This window comes from Adiantum capillus-veneris, chromosome 3 (genome assembly GCF_014529385.1).
Source record: "Adiantum capillus-veneris isolate H3 chromosome 3, ASM1452938v2, whole genome shotgun sequence".
Lineage (NCBI taxonomy): Eukaryota > Viridiplantae > Streptophyta > Polypodiopsida > Polypodiales > Pteridaceae > Adiantum > Adiantum capillus-veneris.
In genome coordinates, this window is record NC_140933.1 from 39,368,593 (window position 1) to 39,373,463 (window position 4,871).

A 4,871-nucleotide genomic window follows, 5' to 3' on the forward strand; every position below is an offset into this window, starting at 1 on the left:
TGTCTTGTGTAGCTCTCTTGCATCCTCATTCTTTACATGGTATCAGAGCCTGGTGTAGGCAAGAGAGGCTAAGAGAGCAAGAGCATCACAATCCCTTCGTTCGCAATCCACGACCAGATTCTGAACAGGTCTCCAAAGTGCAGTATACAGAGATTTACTGTACAAGTACAGTGGTTGTATGTACGCTTGATTGTGGACACTCGTTGAGTGTAGAAAGCGTTACAGGAACCACGATAGCAGGTTCAGCAGATTTGCAGGTTTTTGCAGATTGCAACTATTTTGTCTTAGTGCTTCAAGATGTCTGACGGTTTCAGTCAGATTGTTACTGAGAAGCTTGAGAAAAATAACTACCCTGCATGGAAGTTCAGAATAACAAATTTCCTAAAAGGAAAAGGTTATTGGGACTATGTAGAAGGAGACAATGAAAAGGAACCAGAGATTCCCGAGGCAAATGCTACAGCAGAACAAAGGAAAGCTTTGAGGGACTGGCAACAAGGCCAGAGCAAAGTGATGTATTGGCTTTCTATGAGCATCACAGATGGCATGATGGGCTATCTACAGGATGCTGAAACCCCCGCCATTGCATGGAAAAACTTAGGCAGAGTGTTCGAGGTGAACACCAACGCCAGGAAGCTTCAACTAAAGTCGGAGCTAAATCAGGTTAAGAGGAACAACCTCTCCATCAATGATTATGCTTTGAAGATCAAGAGTATCATTGAGGCTCTTGGATCTATTAAAGTCTCAGTGGAAGACGATGACATTGTCCGTGCATGTTTGGATGGTCTAGGAGATGAGTATGTACATTTTAGGTCTTCCATGAATACAAGAGACGACATCCCCGTGTTCCAAGATTTGATTTCTATGCTTATTCTTGAGGAGAAGAACCTTGACACATCTTCTTCTCATGGCAGAAATAATTCTGAACAGGCCTTCTATTCTAACTCCAACAGAGGTAGAGGTAGAGGTCGTGGTCGAGGCCCAAGGGGTTGCAGGGGCCAATTTCTGGAAGGTCAATCAAATCAACACAATACAAGTGGCAGGGGAAACCAGTCTCAAGGCAGGGGGAGTCAAAGAGGTCGTGGTGCAGGATCAAGCAGGCAACAACATACTCCAGATAGTAGAGAATGTTGGACTTGTGGTGAAAGAGGTCACATGTCACGTGACTGTCCAAAGGGAAAAGCAAGTAGAAAGAGAGAACAGGGAAACTATGCATCTACTAGCAGAGATGCAGATGACAGCAAAAACGAGCGCATGTTTGTTATGCAACATGTAATGAATACAATGACTGCAGAGAATTCCACCCATGATGATGTTTGGTATGTGGATTCAGGTGCCTCTAATCACATGACGTCTCGTGGAGAGTGGTTTAGAGATATGCGCAAGCCAGATGTGTCAGGCTATGTGCAGACAGGAGATGACACAGCTCACCCCATTGCTCATGTAGGGGACATACCTCTAAATACGAAGAGTGGGAAATCAAAGTACTTAGCAGATGTACTTCATGTCCCAAACATTACAAAGAATCTTGTTTCTGTTGGACAAATGGTTGAGCAGGGTTTGCAGGTTCGCTTCAATCCAAATGGCTGTTATGTAGAAGATTTCCAGAATGGCTGTAAGCTGATCACAGAGGGAAAATGTGTGGGCAGAATGTTTACGCTGAATGTAGACATGCCTGAGGTAAAAGCTGCATTATTTGCACAGGGCACAGGTGTTGTGGCTGATGTTGACATTTGGCACAAACGCATTGGCCATGGCAATGAGCAGAGATTGCGCAGCATGCAATCAAAACAGATTGTAAAAGGTTTGCCCAAATTCAAGGTGGATGGTATGCATAAAGTGTGTGCAGCATGCCAGTTTGGAAAACAGTCAAAGGACTCATTTCCACATGAGCGCAATGTATGTAAAAAGCCACTTGAGGTGGTGCACACAGATGTTTGGGGTCCAACCGATACTGCAAGTATACATGGTTGCAGGTATTATGTCTCTTTCATTGATGACCATACAAGGAAAGTATGGGTCTACTTCATGCGTAACAAAAGTGAAGTGTTTGGTCACTTTCAAGACTTCAAAGTCATGATTGAGAAGGAGACAGATATGCAAATCAAGACATTGAGGTCAGATGGAGGGGGAGAGTACTTCTCCAATGATTTTTCAGATTTTCTGCGAATGCATGGTATACACAGGCAGTTTACATGCAGATATACTCCACAGCAGAATGGGGTTGCAGAAAGGAAAAACAGGCACATTGCAGAGGTTGCATGTGCATTGATGAATGAGAAGAACATGCCTCATCATTTCTGGGCTGAAGCTGTAAATACAGCTGTGTACATTATGAACAGGACACCTACAGCTGCGGTGCATGATGTAACACCTGAGGAAAAGTTTATAGGTACAAAGCGTGATTTGGCACACTTGAAAGTGTTTGGCTGCATAGCTTACGTGCCTGTACCAGATGAGTTGCGTAGGAAATTGGATCCTAAAGTAGAGAAATGTATTCTTGTGGGATATTCCCTTGAACAAAAGGGGTACAGGTGCTACAATCCTACTACACGAGAATTACGAGTGAGCAGAGATGTAGTCTTTGATGAGATGAGCAGCTGGTACAGTAATGCACATGGCACTATTGGGGCTGATGTGGTTGTACAAAATGTGAGGCCACAGTCACAGGTTTTGAGTGGACCACAAGAGTCCTCTTCTCGTGGCTCTGTTGAGAAACCATGGAATGGTAGACTACGTACGCAGGTTACTCCACCAACAGGTACAGGGAATGTATCACGAAAAGGAAAGGAAAAGGTTGATGAACCTCCCTTTATGTTGATGCATCATCAGGTTTTTCACATGTAGACATGGATTCAGATGGTTCTGAACAAAGTCTTGATGAGGAATTTGGAATTCCGGCTGTGAGGACACCTGGTGTAAGGAAAGTACAAGAACATGCTAGAGGGCAAAGGAGTGACCCAGGACCGCGCAGATCTAATAGAGTCAGAAACCCAGTTCAGAAATTGACTTACGATGGGTATCTAGCGCATCACCAAGCCTACATGGCTAAGGTGATACAGGATGTGGAGCCCACATGTTTTGAGGATGCAGTTGGAAATGTGCATTGGGATGATGCAATGAATGAAGAGATGGCTGCATTGGAAGCAAATGACACATGGGAGTTGGTGCCATTGCCAAGTGGCAAGAAAGCTATTGGCTGTAAATGGGTGTATAAAACCAAGCATAAGGCTGATGGTAACATTGAGCGTCACAAGGCAAGGCTGGTCGCAAAGGGTTATGCACAGACGTATGGCATAGACTATGAGGAGACCTTTGCTCCAGTGGCAAAGATGACGACAGTGAGAGCTGTCATAGCAGTGGCTGCATCTAGAGGATGGATTATGCATCAAATGGATGTAAAGAATGCCTTCTTGAATGGTGAGTTGCAAGAGGAAGTGTATATGGATCAGCCACCTGGTTATGTCGATCCAGGTTACCCAGATTATGTATGCAGACTTCTCAAAGCTTTGTATGGTTTGAAGCAGGGCTCTAGAGCATGGTATGACAAGATTGCCAAGTATCTTGTCAGTATTGGTTTTAGGAGAGCTCATGCTGATCATTCACTCTATGTACGTGAGAGTGATGTGGGGATTGTGGTCATTACCATGTATGTAGATGACCTTATTATTGTTGGTGACAATGCTATGGAGATTGACCATGTGAAGGGTCTTCTTGGCATTGAGGTGATCAGGACTCCAGAGGGTGTATGGCTATCACAGAGACAGTATGCTTTGGACATGTTGTCAAATTATGGTATGGCTGATTGTAAGCCAATTTCTATTCCCTTGGACGTGAATGCAAAGCTGAGTGCAGAGAAGGGTGATGTTGTTGAGGATGTCAACATGTACAGGAAGATTGTGGGTAGTCTAATCTACTTGACTATCACGAGGCCAGACTTGAGCTACACAGTAGGCTTGGAGAGTTAGTTCATGCAACTTCCGAGGAAGCCACATTTGGATGGAGTACGATGCACACTTAGGTATGTGCAAGGTACTCTTGACTACGCATTGTTCTATGCAGCAGATGCACCATTAGCATTGTATGGGTATACAGATGCAGATTGGGCAGGTAGCATTGTTGATAGGAGATCTACAAGTGGCTTCATGTTCTCTTTTGGGAGTGCTGCTCTTACTTGGAGCAGCAAAAATCAGCCTACGGTTGCTTTATCGAGCACAGAGGCCGAGTACAGAGGTGCAGCAGTTGCGGCGTGCGAGGTAGCTTGGCTACGCACATTACTTGAGGACTTGGGAGTGCAGGTGGACCAGCAGATTTTCATCCATTGTGACAACCTCAGCAGCATGCAGCTGGCTAGGAACCCAGTGTTCCATGCCAGGACCAAACACATAGAGGTCCATTACCACTACGTTCGAGAGCGAGTGTTGGCGGGCGACATCGACTTGGTCTACGTCAGCATAGAGGAGCAGATAGCGGATATCTTTACCAAGGCCCTCGGAGCTGAGAAGCTTCAACGTTTTCGGACTATGCTTCGACTCTGCGACATGCAGAGCTCGAGGGGGAGTGTTGAGATGTCGAGCTCTACACCTTGAGCTGGCATCCACTACGGGTCTTGGCCGCTTACGGCATTTACTCACTGGCGCGTTAGGTGACCGACACGGAGGATCTCTGCCAGTGATTCTACAGCTGGACTACACTTATAGTGCCAGCCTAGTACGCTTCTAGCGAGTTCACACTCAGTGACCGCATGTACATATGTGCTACTTTTCAGCTTTAGCACTTAGTCATTTTGTACTCTCTTTTCTGTGAAGAAGAAGAAGAAGCTTTCCATCTCTGTGTGCTTTGTGCTTGTCTTGTGTAGCTCTCTTGCATCCTCA